This window comes from Lynx canadensis, chromosome F2 (genome assembly GCF_007474595.2).
Source record: "Lynx canadensis isolate LIC74 chromosome F2, mLynCan4.pri.v2, whole genome shotgun sequence".
NCBI classification, from domain to species: Eukaryota; Metazoa; Chordata; class Mammalia; order Carnivora; family Felidae; genus Lynx; species Lynx canadensis.
Genome location: NC_044320.2, coordinates 34255830 through 34274691, shown reverse-complemented (window position 1 = coordinate 34274691; position 18862 = coordinate 34255830). Strand labels below are relative to the sequence as shown.

General features: G+C 42.0%; 1 non-coding gene across 1 annotated transcript; it reads right to left on the bottom strand.

Moving 5' to 3' along the window:
- Positions 1–3030: 3030 nt before the first annotated feature.
- Positions 3031–3137, bottom strand: LOC115506598. The gene has a single exon (XR_003966443.1). It is a non-coding gene; the product is annotated as a U6 spliceosomal RNA (small nuclear RNA).
- Positions 3138–18862: the final 15725 nt, after the last annotated feature.

Genomic DNA, 18862 nt, shown 5'->3' with positions numbered 1-18862 from the left:
TTATGAGTGATGGAATGTGTCCTTGCTCCCCACCGACCTCATACAGTCAGATGAGTTGCCAAGAGGAAAGGAGCCTCTTGGCAGTGGAATTTCTGAGATCTGAATGGGTTCCTAATTTTCAAACTGTGAATATTTCAAGATTTTAGAGAACCAGAATCTCCACAAGGGCACTGCGTAGGCGGGAAGGAGTTGTTACTGGCTAAGCCAGGCGGCTAGGTAGGGAGACGGCCAGAAGTGGCCACCTTATTTCTGGGTTGCCCTCAGATCATGGAAAGGATCTAGAAATATCAATATGCTCCCAGTGATAACAACAACTGATATTATCTGTCAGGTACTGTCCCAGGTGCTAAGGATATAATTGGGAACAAGGGACAAGGTATTCACAGAGCTTATATTCCTGGGGTGGTCAGACAATGAGCAAGGAACTCAATATTCAAATAAGATAAATTCAGATAGGAATTAGCATTGAGCCTATTTTTCAATGATATTAATTGAAGCATCATTTCAAACTGAAACTTAAGTCTCTATAAATATGCAACTAATTATAAAATTTATTCCATTCATTAGAATGCTATGAAAATATTATAAAGCGTAATGAGGGACTATAAATGTTCAGAGGGAAAGATGTCCAGGAAGTATCATTAGTGAAAAAAGCAGGTTGTAATATGATGTGTTCCACTGTTTGTGTGCTTTTTCAACACCATCCAGCATTTCACACAGTTCTGACACCACCTGCCTAGAGATTCCACTGTAAGGGTTCAGTTCTAGAAGACTGCCCCCACCTCAGATGCTTGTCACCTGGGCTTCCGACCCACTGCTACAGTTGGAGGTTTCCACAACTACCTCCATAGTTTCAATTAATTTGCTAGAACCACTTACAGAACTCAGAGAAACACTTCCCTGTGTTTACCAGTCCATGACCAAGAGTAGTATAAAGGATACAGATGAACTGCCAGATGAAGAGGTACCTAGGGCAAGGCTTGGGGGAAATGGGCATAAGGCTTCCACGCTCTCTGAGGGACACTCGGCACCTCCATGAGCTCACCAACTGGGAACCTCTCCAGACCCCATCTTTTGGGGTTTTTATTGAGGCTTAATTACATAGGCATGCTTGATTAAATCACTGGCCGTTGGTGACCAATTCAACTTCCAGACCCTCTTCTCTCCTGGGAGGGCAGGGGGTAGGACTGAAAGGCCCAACCCTCTAATCACGTGGTTGCTCCCCTGGCAACCAGTATCCATCTTTAGGTGCTTTCCAAAAGTCATCTCCAACGGGAGGGAGAGTTGTTGAGCCCCGGACGACAGAGCGCAGCTTGGCGGGGAACAAAGGTGCTCGCCAGCGCCATCAACCTCTCCCATCCCCCAGCCAAAATCCCAAAGGGAACCAGTTCCTGCCAGGGAACTTGCTTGCACCTCGAAAACACCCAACACTGTGCTTCTGCGGATTCATCCCTCCGGCGGGTCTGACTCCCTCCAGGTGCTGCAGGGCCCCTCCCGAAGCGGACCTCCGAAGGAAAAGCCAGCTGAGCCTGCCCCTCCTGCCCCTGTGAACCTTGCCGATCCACCCCAGCTAATACACCAGATCCCCAGCACCACAAGCCTGGCAGTGTACAAGTAGCCCAGTCGGGCCACACCACCCCACAGTGAATCCCGCCCCTAGGAGAGGGGAAGAGAAGGCACACACCAGTCTGACTGTGGCCCCAGCGGTGGGCTGGGGGCAGACATCAGGTCTGACTGCGGCCCCGCCCACCAACACAAGTTATTCAAGACAGCACAGGGGAAGTGCCCTGCAGTTCTGCACCAATCCAGGGACTATCCAAAATGACAAAACGGAAGAATTCCCCTCAAAAAACCTCCAAGAAATAACGACAGCTAACGAACTGATCAAAAACGATTTAAACAATATAACAGAAAGTGAATTTAGAATAATAGTCATAAAATTAATCGCTGGGCTTGAAAACAGTATAAAGGACAGCAGAGAATCTATTGCTACAGAGATCAAGGGACTAAGGAACAGCCAGGAGGAGCTAAAAAATGCTATTAATGAGCTGCAAAATAAAATGGAGACAACCACGGCTCAGATTGAAGAGGCAGAGGAGAGAATAGGTGAATTAGAAGATAAAATTATGGAAAAAGAAGAAGCTGAGAAAAAGACAAAAAAAATCCAGGAGTATGAGGGGAAAATTAGAGAACTAAGTGATGCACTAAAGAGAAATAATGTACGCATAATTGGAATTCCAGAGGAGGAAGAGAGAGGGAAAGGTGCTGAAAATGTACTTGAAGAAATAATAGGTGAGAACTTCCCTGATCTGGGGAAAGAAAAAGGCATTGAAATCCAAGAGGCACAGAGAACTCCCTTCAGACGTAACTTGAATCGATCTTCTGCACGACATATCATAGTGAAACTGGCAAAATACAAGGATAAAGAGAAAATTCTGAAAGCAGCTAGGGATAAACATGCTCTAACATATAAAGGGAGACCTATAAGACCCCAGACCGATCTCTCTACTGAAACTTGGCAGGCCAGAAAGGAATGGCAGGAGATCTTCAATGTGATGAACAGAAAAAAACATGTAACTGAGAATCCTTTATCCAGCAAGTCTGTCATTTAGAATAGAAGGAGAGATAAAGGTCTCCCCAAACAAACAAAACCTGAAGGAATTCGTCACCACTAAACCAGCCCTACAAGAGATCCTAAGGGGGATCCTGTGAGACAAAGTACCAGAGACATCGCTACAAGCATGAAACCTACGGACATCATAATGACTCTAAACCCATATCTTTCTATAATAACACTGAATGTAAATGGACTAAATGTGCCAACCAAAAGACATGGGGTATCAGAATGGATAAAAAAACAAGACCCATCTATTTGCTGTCTACAAGAGACTCATTTTAGACCTGAGGACACCTTCAGATTGAAAGTGAGGGCATGGAGAACTATTTATCATGCCACTAGAAGTCAAAAGGAAGCTGGAGTAGCCATACTTATATCAGACAAACTAGACTTTATTTTTTTTAATTTATTTTTTTAATATGGAACGCTTCACGAATTTGCGTGTCATCCTTGCGCAGGGGCCATGCTAATCTTCTCTGTATCGTTCCAATTTTAGTATATGTGCTGCCGAAGCGAGCACGACAAACTAGACTTTAAATTAAAGGCTGTAACAAGAGGGGCACCTGGGTGGCGCAGTCGGTTAAGCGTCCGACTTCAGCCGGGTCACGATCTCGCGGTCAGTGAGTTCGAGCCCCGCGTCAGGCTCTGGGCTGATGGCTCAGAGCCTGGAGCCTGTTTCCGATTCTGCATCTCCCTCTCTCTCTGCCCCTCCCCCGTTCATGCTCTGTCTCTCTCTGTCCCAAAAATAAAAAAAAAAATAAAAAATAAATAAAAATAAATAAAAAAAAAATAAAGGCTGTAACAAGAGATGAAGAAGGGCATTATATAATAATCACAGGGTCTATCCATCAGGAAGAGCTAACAATTATAAATGTCTATGCGCCGAATACAGGAGCCTCCAAATATATAAAACAATTACTCACAAACATAAGCAACCTTATTGAAAAGAATGTGGTAATTGCAGGGGACTTTAACACTCCACTTACAGCAATGGATAGATCATCTAGACGGTCAATAAAGACACAAGGGCGCTGAATGATACATTGGGTCAGATGGACTTGACAGATATATTTAGGACTCTGCATCCCAAAGCAACAGAATATACTTTCTTCTCAAGTGCACATGGAACATTCTCCAAGATAGATCACATACTGGGTCACAAAACAGCCCTTCATAAGTATACAAGAATTGAAATCATACCATGCATACTTTCAGACCACAATGCTATGAACCTTGAAATCAACCACAGGAAAAAGTCTGGAAAACCTCCAAAAGCATGGAGGTTAAAGAACAACCTACTAAAGAATGAGTAGGTCAACCAGGCAATTAGAGAAGAAATTAAAAAATATATGGAAACAAACGAAAATGAAAATACAACAATCCAAACGCTTTGGGACGCAGCGAAGGCAGTCCTGAGAGGAAAATCCATGCAATCCAGGCCTATCTCAAGAAACAAGAAAAATCCCAAATACAAAATCTAACAGCACACCTAAAGGAAATAGAAGCAGAACAGCAAAGACAGCGTAAACCCAGCAGAAGAAGAGAAAAAATAAAGATCACAGCAGAAATAAACAATATAGAATCTAAAAAAACTGTAGAGCAGATGAATGAAACCAAGAGTTGGTTTTTTGAAAAAATAAACAAAATTGATAAACATCTAGCCAGGCTTCTCAAAAAGAAAAGGGAGATGACCCAAATAGATAAAATCATGAATGGAAATGAAATTATTACAACCAATCCCTCAGAGATACAAGCAATTATCAGGGAATACTATGAAAAATTATGTCAACAAACTGGACAACATGGAAGAAGTGGACAAATTCCTAAACACCCACACGCTTCCAAAACTCAATCAGGAGGAAATAGAAAGCTTGAACAGACCCATAACCAGCAAAGAAATTGAATCAGTCATCAAAAATCTCCCAACAAATAAGAGTCCAGGACCAGATGGCTTCCCAGGGGAGTTCTACCAGACGTTTAAAGCAGAGATAATACCTATCCTTCTCAAGCTATTCCAAAAAATAGAAAGGGAAGGAAAACTTCCAGACTCATTCTATGAAGCCAGTATTACTTTTGATTCCTAAACCAGACAGAGACCCAGTAAAAAAAGAGAACTACAGGCCAATATCCCTGATGAATATGGATGCAAAAATTATCAATAAGATACTAGCAAATCGAATTCAACAGCATATAAAAAGAATTATTCACCATGATCAAGTGGGATTCATTCCTGGGATGCAGGGCTGGTTCAATATTCGCAAATCAATCAACGTGATACATCACATTAATAAAAGAAAAGAACCATATGATCCTGTCAATCGATGCAGAAAAAGCATTTGACAAAATTCAGCATCCTTTCTTAATAAAAACCCTCGAGAAAGTCGGGATAGAAGGAACATACTTAAACATCATAAAAGCCATATATGAAAAGCCCACAGCTAACATCATCCTCAATGGGGAAAAACTGAGAGCTTTTTCCCTGAGATCAGGAACAAGACAGGGATGCCCACTCTCACTGCTGTTGTTTAACATAGTGCTGGAAGTTCTAGCATCAGCAATCAGACAACAAAAGGAAATCAAAGGCATCAAAATTGGCAAAGATGAAGTCAAGCTTTCGCTTTTTGCAGATGACATGATATTATACATGGAAAATCCGATAGACTCCACCAAAAGTCTGCTAGAACTGATACATGAATTCAGCAAAGTTGCAGGATACAAAATCAATGTACAGAAATCAGTTGCATTCTTATACACTAACAATGAAGCAACAGAAAGACAAATAAAGAAACTGATCCCATTCACAATTGCACCAAGAAGCATAAAATACCTAGGAATAAATCTAACCAAAGATGTAAAGGATCTGTATGCTGAAAACTATAGAAATCTTATGAAGGTAATTGAAGAAGATTTAAAGAAATGGAAAGACATTCCCTGCTCATGGATTGGAAAAATAAATATTGTCAAAATGTCAATACTACCCAAAGCTATCTACACATTCAATGCAATCCCAATCAAAATTGCACCAGCATTCTTCTCGAAATTAGAACAAGCAATCCTAAAATTCATATGGAACCACAAAAGGCCCCGAATAGCCAAAGGAATTTTGAAGAAGAAGACCAAAGCAGGAGGCATCACAATCCCAGACTTTAGCCTCTACTACAAAGCTGTAGTCATCAAGACAGCATGGTATTGGCACAAAAACAGACACACAGACCAATGGAATAGAATAGAAACCCCAGAACTAGACCCACAAACGTACGGCCAGCTAATCTTTGACAAAGCAGGAAAGAACATCCAATGGAAAAAAGACAGCCTCTTTAACAAATGGTGCTGGGAGAACTGGACAGCAACATGCAGAAGGTTGAAACTAGACCACTTTCTCACACCATTTACAAAAATAAACTCAAAATGGATAAAGGACCTAAATGTGAGACAGGAAACCATCAAAACCTTAGAGGAGAAAGCAGGAAAAGACCTCTCTGACCTCAGCCGTAGCAATCTCTTACTCGACACATCCCCAAAAGCAAGGGAATTAAAAGCAAAAGTGAATTACTGGGACCTTATGAAGATAAAAAGCTTCTGCACAGCAAAGGAAACAACCAACAAAACTAAAAGGCAACCAACGGAATGGGAAAAGATATTTGCAAATGACATATCAGACAAAGGGCTAGTATCTAAAATCTATAAAGAGCTCACCAAACTCCACACCCGAAAAACAAATAACCCAGTGAAGAAATGGGCAGAAAACATGAATAGACACTTCTCTAAAGAAGACATCCAGATGGCCAACAGGCACATGAAAAGATGTTCAGCGTCGCTCCTTATCAGGGAAATACAAATCAAAACCACACTCAGGTATCACCTCACGCCAGTCAGAGTGGCCAAAATGAACAAATCAGGAGACTATAGATGCTGGAGAGGATGTGGAGAAACGGGAACCCTCTTGCACTGTTGGTGGGAATGCAAATTGGTGCAGCCGCTCTGGAAAGCAGTGTGGAGGTTCCTCAGAAAATTAAAAATAGACCTACCCTATGACCCAGCAATAGCACTGCTAGGAATTTATCCAAGGGATACAGGAGTACTGATGCATAGGGGCACTTGTACCCCAATGTTTATAGCAGCACTCTCAACAATAGCCAAATTATGGAAAGAGCCTAAATGTCCATCAACTGATGAATGGATAAAGAAATTGTGGTATATATACACAATGGAGTACTATGTGGCAATGAGAAAAAATGAAATATGGCCTTTTGTAGCAACGTGGATGGAACTGGAGAGTGTGATGCTAAGTGAAATAAGCCATACAGAGAAAGACAGATACCACATGGTTTCACTCTTATGTGGATCCTGAGAAACTAAACAGGAACCCATGGGGGAGGGAAAGGAAAAAAAAAAAAAAAAGAGGTTAGAGTGGGAGAGAGCCAAAGCATAAGAGACTCTTAAAAACTGAGAACAAACTGAGGGTTGATGGGGGGTGGGAGGGAGGGGAGGGTGGGTGATGGGTATTGAGGAGGGCACCTTTTGGGATGAGCACTGGGTGTTGTATGGAAACCAATTTGTCAATAAATTTCATATATATAAAAAATAAAAAAAAATAAAAAAAAAATAAAAAAAAAAAAAATCTCCCAACAAATAAGAGTCCAGGACCAGATGGCTTCCCAGGGGAGTTCTACCAGACGTTTAAAGCAGAGATAATACCTATCCTTCTCAAGCTATTCCAAAAAATAGAAAGGGAAGGAAAACTTCCAGACTCATTCTATGAAGCCAGTATTACTTTTGATTCCTAAACCAGACAGAGACCCAGTAAAAAAAGAGAACTACAGGCCAATATCCCTGATGAATATGGATGCAAAAATTATCAATAAGATACTAGCAAATCGAATTCAACAGCATATAAAAAGAATTATTCACCATGATCAAGTGGGATTCATTCCTGGGATGCAGGGCTGGTTCAATATTCGCAAATCAATCAACGTGATACATCACATTAATAAAAGAAAAGAACCATATGATCCTGTCAATCGATGCAGAAAAAGCATTTGACAAAATTCAGCATCCTTTCTTAATAAAAACCCTCGAGAAAGTCGGGATAGAAGGAACATACTTAAACATCATAAAAGCCATATATGAAAAGCCCACAGCTAACATCATCCTCAATGGGGAAAAACTGAGAGCTTTTTCCCTGAGATCAGGAACACGACAGGGATGCCCACTCTCACTGCTGTTGTTTAACATAGTGTTGGAAGTTCTAGCATCAGCAATCAGACAACAAAAGGAAATCAAAGGCATCAAAATGGGCAAAGATGAAGTCAAGCTTTCGCTTTTTGCAGATGACATGATATTATACATGGAAAATCCGATAGACTCCACCAAAAGTCTGCTAGAACTGATACATGAATTCAGCAAAGTTGCAGGATACAAAATCAATGTACAGAAATCAGTTGCATTCTTATACACTAATAATGAAGCAACAGAAAGACAAATGAAGAAACTGATCCCATTCACAATTGCACCAAGAAGCATCAAATATCTAGGAATAAATCTAACCAAAGATGTAAAAGATCTGTATGCTGAAAACTATAGAAAGCTTATGAAGGAAATTGAAGAAGATAAAAAGAAATGGAAAAACCTTCCGTGCTCATGGATTGGAAGAATAAATATTGTCAAAATGTCAATACTACCCAAAGCTATCTACACATTCAATGCAATCCCAATCAAAATTGCACAGGATTCTTCTCGAAACTAGAACAAGCAATCCTAAAATTCATATGGAACCACAAAAGGCCCTGAATAGCCAAAGTCATTTTGAAGAAGAAGACCAAAGCAGGAGGCATCACAATCGCAGGCTTTAGCCTCTACTACAAAGCTGTCATCATCAAGACAGCATGGTATTGGCACAAAAACAGACACACAGACCAATGGAATAGAATAGAAACCCCAGAACTAGACCCACAAAAGTATGGCCAGCTAATCTTTGACAAAGCAGGAAAGAACATCCAATGGAAAAAAGACAGTCCCTTTAACAAATGGTGCTGGGAGAACTGGACAGCAACATGCAGAAGATTGAAACTAGACCACTTTCTCACACCATTCACAAAAATAAACTCAAAATGGATAAAGGACCTGAATGTGAGACAGGAAACCATCAAAACACTAGAGGAGAAAGCAGGAAAAGACCTCTCTGACCTCAGCCATAGCAATTTCTGACTTGACACATCCCCAAAGGAAAGGGAATTAAAAGCAAAAATGAATTACTGGGACCTTATGAAGATAAAAAGCTTCTGCACAGCAAAGGAAACAACCAACAAAACTAAAAGGCAACCAATGGAATGGGAAAAGATATTTGCAAATGACATATTGGACAAAGGGCTAGTATCCAAAATCTATAAAGAGCTCACCAAACTCCACACCCGAAAAACAAATAACCCAGTGAAGAAATGGGCAGAAAACATGAATAGACACTTCTCTAAAGAAGACATCCGGATGGCCAACAGGCACATGAAAAGATGCTCAACGTCGCTCCTCATCAGGGAAATACAAATCAAAACCACACTCAGCTATCACCTCACGCCAGTCAGAGTGGCCAAAATGAACAAATCAGGAGACTATAGATGCTGGAGAGGATGTGGAGAAACGGGAACCCTCTTGCACTGTTGGTGGGAATGCAAACTGGTGCAGCCACTCTGGAAAACAGTGTGGAGGTTCCTCAAAAAATTAAAAATAGACCTACCCTATGACCCAGCAATAGCACTGCTAGGAATTTACCCAAGGGATACAGGAGTACTGATGCATAGGGACACTTGTACCCCAACGTTTATAGCAGCACTCTCAACAATAGCCAAATTGTGGAAAGAGCCTAAATGTCCATCAACTGATGAATGGATAAAGAAATTGTGGTTTATATACACAATGGAGTACTATGTGGCAATGAGAAAGAATGAAATATGGCCCTTTGTAGCAACGTGGATGGAACTGGAGAGTGTGATGCTAAGTGAAATAAGCCATACAGAGAAAGACAGATACCATATGGTTTCACTCTTATGTGGATCCTGAGAAACTTAACAGAAACCCATGGGGGAGGGGAAGGAAAAAAAAAAAAAGAGGTTAGAGTGGGAGAGAGCCAAAGCATAAGAGACTCTTAAAAACTGAGAACAAACTGAGGGTTGATGGGGGGGTGGGAGGGAGGGGAGGGTGGGTGATGGGTATTGAGGAGGGCACCTTTTGGGATGAGCACTGGGTGTTGTATGGAAACCAATTTGACAATAAATTTCATATATTGAAAAACAAACAAACAACAACAAAAACAAAAGTCATCTCATTAACATAAACTTGGGTGTGGTTGAAAGGGATTTGTTATGAATATCAAGACACATTTAAAACTCTTATTATGGGGCACCTGGGTGGCTCAGTTAGTTGAGAGTCTGACTTCAGCCCAGGTCGTGATCTCGCAGTTCTTGAGGTTGAGCCATGCATCTGGCTGTCTGCTGTCATCACAGAGCCTGCCTGGGATCCTCTGTCCCCCTCTCTTAATTCTTATCACTGCAGAAATTCCAAAAGTTTTAGAAACTCTGTGCCAAAATGGGGACCAAGACCAAATAGAGATTTTTTATTATAAGTCACAATATCACACATGTATACAATAATCCTATTTAACTTGTATTCAAACACTATCTCATGTATATATTTGATGACCAGAGACATGCACTAAGCTATAGACAATAGCTCTTTTTTTAAATTTTTTTTTTTCAACGTTTATTTATTTTTGGGACAGAGAGAGACAGAGCATGAACGGGGGAGGGGCAGAGAGAGAGGGAGACACAGAATCGGAAACAGGCTCCAGGCTCCGAGCCATCAGCCCAGAGCCTGACGCGGGGCTCGAACTCACGGACCGCGAGATCGTGACCTGGCTGAAGTCGGACGGTTAACCGACTGCGCCACCCAGGCGCCCCTAGACAATAGCTCTTTTAAGGAGTGAGATCATGGTGAAGGTTAATAACAAGGAAACCCTGTACTTTCAGATTTATACATTTCAATATTGTTTGACTTCAAAATGAGCATATGCTACCATCCACCTCCAAAATTGGGGGCCATGGGGCATGCTCAAAGTGGTAAGAAAGAGCAGCCTTTTGTGCAAACTTCCTTTACTTGTTTTATTTCACACTTCAGATAAATGAAGGTATATTGCAGTTCAAGATATACATCAATATGAAGATAAGCGGCTTCGTGCATTTTGTCGTTATCAATATTACCCTAGAATTTTCAAAATTATTGCTCACCAGATAAATATTTCCTTTTTTTTCAGTTTTGTAAAAGACACAGTATGCTTGTTTTTACATGCATAAAAATGTCTACATGACATGTAAAATATCATTCATTCCATAGATGATATTAATGTATAAAATACATAGCTGGTTTTACCTCCTACTGTAACTTGGTTTGGAGCTTAACTTTGATGAAGGATCTGTATCTCTGGGTGGAAATCTTAGAAATGTTTAACAAGTTTTAGTCCTATACTGAATTCTAAGTTAAATATTTCAAGATGGCTTTGGTCAGTCAAGCCTGACTGCTGGTATGCAGACATGAGTAAATCACTAAGGAAAACAATTAAAACCCTTACTTTGGATATGCAGCTTGGAAACCAGCATATCTGTTGAACGTATTAACAGTGACTCATAACCACATGAGTTAAATATACTGAGGAATTAAATGTTTAGCTCATAGTCCTGGATGAGCTGAGGTCTAGGATTACCATAATTCCAACAGAAAATTGGAATTGACTTAGATATACTGGGCTTGACTCCTAACTTCAAGGCCAAGAGTTTGCTAATAATGCACCCTGTTGGGCTCAGACAGAATGGGAACCTCCCTGTCTCCCTCTGCGTTCTGTTTTCCAAAACTCTGTCAAGTAGGAGGAGAAAAATATCTTAGCAGCTGCCCGTGGTATAACTTGAATTCTTGCTTCTGATGCAAAGTTCAAGAACAACAGGAGCCCTGGGGACAAGTTATAAGGGGAGGGAAACCTGCCTTATTAGGGAATCCCCTAGAGCCCCCAGGATAATCCTACTTGAGTCTGGGCCCCCTCCACCAGTGGAAGCAGCAGGGGGTGCTCACTGGCACACTGTCATCTTCTCTCAGCACATTCTTGGCTCGGGGGTCATCTCTCTGCAGTAGGAGCACCTCAGAGCCCCCGGCTCCAGAGCTCCAGCAGCCAAACCCTGCTGTCTAGAAAGGAGCTGATATACTTGCTCACTCTCAGCTGTAAATGCTGAAGGGGTATAATCTTCCCAGATGACTGGGTAAACAGACTTTGGAATTTTGCTCAGTGATAAAAAGATACTTGCAGTAATGAATCCATCTAAAAACATGCTCACCAAACGAAGCCAGACACAGATAAGTACACAACAAGTAAATAGTCTAGAAGTGGCTGAATGATAAGGCTAGGCCTGCTGAGGGGTCAAAAGGCTGTATAGGCACGTCCAGCATCTCTCCATAGCATGTGTGGGTGTTAGCTGCTCAGCTTTATTCAGAGTTCTAAGGAAGAAGGAACAGTCATCTTGAACATCTGGTTATACATATCTGTATCCTCAACCAGAAGCTGTTGGTTACCAATTCAGCATTCATTCCTCCCTTCCTTTTTCATTACAGAACCCCTTTCTACTCAAGTAGCAATTCTCTTCTACATGGTGTTTCTTCTTAATTGGTTATTATGGTCATCTCCTCCTGGTTAAGAAATATTTTAGGGTTGGATCTGTGACCCCCTTCTGGCCAATGGGATGTGAAAGGGCAGGGGGCTCCTGGGAAATATTCTCTTCCTCTTAACAAGGAGATACCACAAAAGTTGGTCCTCTTCTTCTCTAGATATTACTGCCTCCAGCAGGGGCACATGGACCAGCTGTCTCCCCAGGGGGGAATGATGACATGGGGATAAAAGCCAAAAGCCTAAGAGTTGCAGAACATAAATATTAAAAACATTTGAATTCTTGATGATGTGGTTGGGTCCCTGAATTAACCAACCCTGGAGAAGCCCTCCCTCTGAACATCACGTTAAGTGAGAAAATAAATCTCCTTACTTAAGCTATATTAAGTTGAATTTTCTGTTACTTACTGAGGAAAGCATCTTAACTGATATAACAATCAACTCCTTGGGGGTGCTACATAGCCCCAGTACAGAGTGTCTGTCACATACAAGACACTCAATAAACGTTTGTTGAAATATTATAAGAATGTGTATCTCAGGCTTTTTGAAGACCTTAACTAGAGTTGCATTATTCCATCCAAACCAGCCTAAATACGAGCTTCTTTATACTGTAAAATGAATAGCAAAGTAAGAAGATATTGTAGGATACATGTGGAGTTGTGTACATCTGGGAATCGCTGATGGTCAAGAGTCAGCAGGGAAGGCAACAGTAACCATCTGGCTGGGGAAATGTGATTTATGCCTATAGGGACCTCAACCTTCAGTACAAAATCCTTGAAAATTCTGCTATAAACATGGGAGAATGATGGCAGCACAGGATAATAAGTGATAAGCCGAAAGATTTTCCCATTCTGGGGTCTGGTAAAGACAATTAAACAGATACTGAGCCTCTAGAACAAAAGGTTTAAAGTTTTTGGTTATGCCCTGAGTTCCTATACTCTTTCGTATTTAAAGAAATGTCACTCCCAGTTGGATTTGCTTTGCACATTGCCACAGTCAAAGTGATTTTTACAATGGGGAAAAGAGCAATTCTGGGAAGCCATTGTTCAAACAATGACCCAGAACCATGACTTTATGGGGGTCTTGGTCAACACTGTACTAGTCCATCCAATCATACTCATCTTTTTTTTTTTTTTTAACAGACTCAATTTTTAGAGCAGCTTTAAGTTCACAGCAAAACTGAATGGAAGGTACAGAGCTTTTCCACATACCTCCTACCCCCCACATGCACAACCTCCTCCATTATCACCATCACTCAGCAGAGTCGTATACTTGTTACAGTTGATGAACTACATTGACACATCATTAGCACCACAAGTCTATACTGTATATTATAGTTTATTCTTGGTGTTGTACATTCTGTGGGTTGACAAATGTGTAATGACATGTATCTGCCATTATAGTTTTGTACAGAACAGTTTCACTGACCCAAAAATTCTCTGGTTTTGCCTATTCATCCCTCCCCTATCACCCTTGGCAACCAGTGGTCTTTTTACTATCTCCACAGTTTTGCCCTTCCCAGAATGTCATATAGTTGGAATCATACTATAATATGCAGGCTTTTTGATTGACTTCTGTCATTTAGTAATATCCATTTAATTTTCATCTGTGTCTTTTCATGGCTTGATAACTCATTTCTTTTTAGATCTGAATAATATCCCTTCTCTCAATGTACCACAGTTTATTTATCCATCCTCCTACTAAAGGACATCTTGGTTGCTTCCAAGTTTTGCCAACTGTGTATAAAGCTGCCATAAACAGGTTTTTATGTGGACATTTTCAACTTATTTCAACTCATGTTGAAGAGTGTAATAGCTGGATCACATGGAAGAAGTATGTTTGGTTTTGTAAGAAGTGGCCAACTATCTTCCAGAGTGGCTGTATCATTGCATCCCCATGAGCAGTGAATGAGAGTTCCTGTTGCTCCACATCCTCGTCAGCATTTGGTGATGTCAGTGTTCTGGATTTCGGTCATTCTCATACATGTGCCGTGGTATTTCATTGTTTTAATTTGTAATTCCCTAATGACATGTGGTGGAGCACCTTTTCATATGCTTATTTGCTATCTATGTATCTTCAGGTCTGTGGCCCATTTTTTAATCAGGTTGTTTGTTTTCTGAGCCAAAAATTGTAGAGCCAAATTTTTAACTTCATTTTGGTGACCTATTTGAAAGACATTGATCCTTTCCCCAACCTGATTCTATCCATTTATTCTCTGAAACTCATATGAAGGCAAGCTGAGAATTTCAGTTCAATGCAATATGCGTTATTTAACATCACTATGTTATGTGCCCAACACATTGTTTTAAGTATTGTGGAAGTTACAAAGAAATGTCAGATACAGTCCCTGGCATCTTGGCAATCTTTGGGGAAACTAAAAATATGGCAGTGAAAACAAATTAATTACTAAATGTGTGTATGCTCTCTAGGTACTTCCAATGAAAATCTTTAACCTAATTAAAACTCAACATTTTTAGGGGAGCCTGGGTGGCTCAGTCAGTTAAGCATCCGACTTCAAGCGTCTGACTTCAGCTTAGGTCATGATCTCATGGTTCGTGAGTTCGAGCCCCCTGTTGGGCTCTGTGCTGACAGCTCAGAGCCTGGAGCCTGCTTCGGGTTCTGGGTCTCCCTCTCTCTCTGCCCCTCCCCTGCTCGTGTTTGGTCTCTCTCTCAAAAATAAATATTAAAAAAAAATTTTAAGTCAAATTTTCCAAATACATATATTTAAATGTTGTGTATGAAAGGTGACAACCAATTGGGGAGGTATTTTACTGAGACCCATTAATCTGTAAAGTTATAAACTGCATACACATCTTATTTTTACTGGTGCACTAAGTACAGCAGGCAGAATAGAAGAGGGAATGGAATAATCATCTTACGCTTCTTTAAATAAATAAATTGGTGGAGAACTCTGTAAATGAAGAAATTTACCACAAGGATTCATACTTTTTTCTTTAGTGTGGAAATAAATACCACACCAGTGGAAATAAAAACCAGTGTGGAAACAACCAACCAGTGAGCTAAAGTGTAATAACAATCATCATAACAGAGGTATGGTAGCAGTCATTGATAGCAGCTTGGAAACAAATGCCTAATAATTCGGCTTCTGCCGATAGACCAATCCTTCAGGAACCCTAAAACTATAACAAGTCTAGCAGAGAATACAAGCATCATGAGGAGAGCCTAAATTTCATTTGAGAAATTATCAAGAGATAACAAAATGCCTGTGGCAAAACGACTAACCTGAAAACCTGGCTTCTCTGTGGTAGTTTCCAGATTTACACAAGGCTCCTTAGTAAGTAGGGCCCCGTGAATGATCACCCCAGGAGGGAAAAAAAGCACATTCCATGGAGATTAGATCCCTGGGGAGGCAGGAAGCAAACATGACAGGCAAGACACTGAGTGAGCCAGAAATTTGTGTAAACTCCTTGGTCTTTGCATAAAACACTCATGAAAATGGATCCTCTCAGGAACATTCTACTGAAACCACACCGAGATGGGGCTACTTCCCTGAAAAACAGAGCTGCGTTCTCTGATTAGCCTTTCTGTACTAGGAAAACTACCGCTGCAAGAAGAGAGTAGTATCCTAGGTTGATATCTGTAAATGGAAATTTGCAACTTAGAGGCTTTGAACTTAGAGGCTTACTTTCCCCGGTGTTGTATCCTAAGCCCGTTTCCTGGAGGTCTCCCATTTCCAAAAGGTCCCCAGAGCTGAAATCAAGGACAGTAGATTGTATAAACAAACCAAGGGCTTTCCTGTGGGTGACAAGATTGGGAAAACGGTAAGATTATCACCCTGAGGGAGACTGTATTCTGGCCGACACTCTCAGTGGTCTGCTGAATAGTCAGCAGGGCCACTGGCCCTTCTTCTTTGCTAATAGAACCCAAATGTTGCTCACTGTCCTCCAAGCAGCCACGTCCTTCAGGGAAGGCATAGTCTTTTTCTAGCCTCGTGAGCCCAATGTCTCTTGCCAAGTGATTTGTTTTAGGCAACAGGCATGTGCAACAATCCTGGCCAATGAGACAGCAGGGAAATGTGCCAGAAGGACTCTGGAAAAAATTTTCTCATTCTTGAAAAGGGGACACAGCACAGGGTCATTTCATGTCTCTGCCTCTGGAAGAATGCTAATATTTATTTATTTACTTACTTATTTACTTATTCATTCATTCATTCATTCATTCAAGAACTATTTATTGCCCAGTGTGTGTCCTGAAATCCAAAATCCACCTATTCTTGGACTGGAAACGGATGGCTTTAAAATTATAGGTGAGTTTCAAAGGCATATTCCCATGAAGTCCTATACTTTAGAGTATAAATGTAAGGGAAATAGCAGACCAGAAGAACTAAGGGCTGGCTAAGCAGTTCTGAAGGCCGAGATTGGTATAGAGGTTGGGGAGAAGGAAATGCATGATGTGGACAAAGGTTAAAGGCAAGCACATAGGAAAGAAAAGAACAGCACTAGGGCTCCAAGAAACTGAACAAACTCCATAGCCGAGGAGATCCCCAAAGAGTCATAGGAGGATGTTGTGCCAAAGTCCTGGGTTGAAGAGCGGGACCTTACAGTCCAAGAATCTGGAAGCCCAACGTGTGCTTGAACAGGATGAAACTTCGAAACTTCTACTAAAGATGTTTGCTCTCTGCCGTGCTTTTAACTTCTCCACTGCCAAGGCACATGGATGCTCACCCGTGTGCGTGTGGTCAGAGAGACTGAATTCAACCCAGCTGGCTGGATTCTGATCAGAGCACAGACCAAGGTTCTTCTCCTGTCACAAGGCCTCCCTTGGATTTCCTCCTATTTCTCTGGCCTCTTCTTTGGGGCTTTTTTTCTTCTGCCCATCCCATAAATCATCTGTTCTCAAAGCGTGGTCCAGAGACCCTTGGGTGTGCTTGAGACACTTTCAGGGAAAGTGTGACATTGAAATGATTTTCATAATAATAAGATGTTATTTGTCTTTTTCACTCTTATTCACGTGTGCACAGCAGAGTTTTCCAGAGGCCACATGATGCGTGATATGGCAACAGATTGAGTACAGAAGCAAATATGAGAATCTAGCTGCAGAAAGATTTGCAAAGATGCACCATGGTGCTACTCTCCTTGTTAACTTTTTGTTTTAGAAAATACAGCTATTTTTCAGTAAAATGTTATTTATTCTACCATATAGTGGGGCTAATTATTGCTGTTTGAAAATGAATTGATAAAAATTAAAATCGGACCAAGCAGCCTAAGAGCTTGTTAGAAATGCAGCTTCTCGGGCCCCTCCCCAGACTTCTTGACTCAGAAGGTGTGGAGGCGGGGCCGGCAATGGGCTTTGACGAGTTTCAGGTGATGCTCATGTTCACTGAAGCTTGAGAGCCACTGCTCTAGGACATCGGTCCGCCACCATTTCTCCAAAGTGAGGAGAAGCACGTGCTGAGTCTCCTGAAGCTAAGTGTCGAGAGGTTGTGGCCCCGGTGCTGGGTTATGGACCTTAGTCTGCTTTGGCTACTGTAATAAGATACCAGAGGCGTGGTGGCTTAAACAACAGAAACTTCTTCTCCCACAGCCCCGAAGGATAAAAGTCTGAGACAGAGGCGTCAGCAGCTCTGGGTTCTTCTGAGACATCTCTCCTTGGCTTGCAGATGGCCTCCTTCTCGTTGTGTGCTCACACGGCCTTTCCTCTGTGCGCCCTGAAAACTGTTTCTTTGGCTGCGCTTATGACTCACCTGGGGGCATCCCAATCCATGAGCTGTCACTAGAAATCCTGGCAGGAGAGGAGATCCCTCCTCACTCTCCCGCATCACCTGCTAGGACCACTTAATCACTAGATCCTCTGGTTGCATCTTCTAGATTTTTCTCAGCTTCATCATCCCCTCCTCACCAACCCAGCTATCAGTGTGTGCAAATCTGGATCCCTGCATGGGGTACACACAAAATAGGCCTCAGGTCCTGGGCAGTCTCGTGGACCCTCGCGGAGCTCGTTCTCACATCGCATCAGGACGCGGTACCATCGCGGAGAGCTGCTGGCCTGAATGATCTTTCACCTACCGTCCGGCTCCCTCAAGTCCAGCCCCCACGTGCAGCCACAAGGTTCTGCCTAAACAATCTAAAACCAGGCCAGTCCTGGTTACAAAGCGTCTGAGGCTTCTCACCAGCTACAGAACAAAGCCCGATCTCCTCTGCCAGGAATACAGAGCTCGCTCTAAACCCTGCCGGCCTCTCCAGCTCATGGCGGGTCACTCCCCGCCTGACACCACAAGCTGTGGCAACCCCGTGGCTGTAGTTCCCTGAATCGGGGGCTATTCCTTACCTCTGTGCCAGTCCCCAGGCCGTCACCTTGACCAAATGCTCTTCCTTTCAGAACTCTCCGTGCCATACTCTCTCAAACAGCCAGACGTCGTCTCCTCCAGGAAGCCTTCCATGGCAACGCCTCTTCCCTTCCCCCTCCCCATTTCGGGCAACCTGCACTCACCTCTCCCATGGCATTCATCACCCTGTTCTGCATTCTTATGTTTAGAAGCTGTCCTTCTCAGCAGACTCAGACCTCTTTGAGGACAGAAACTGTGCCTT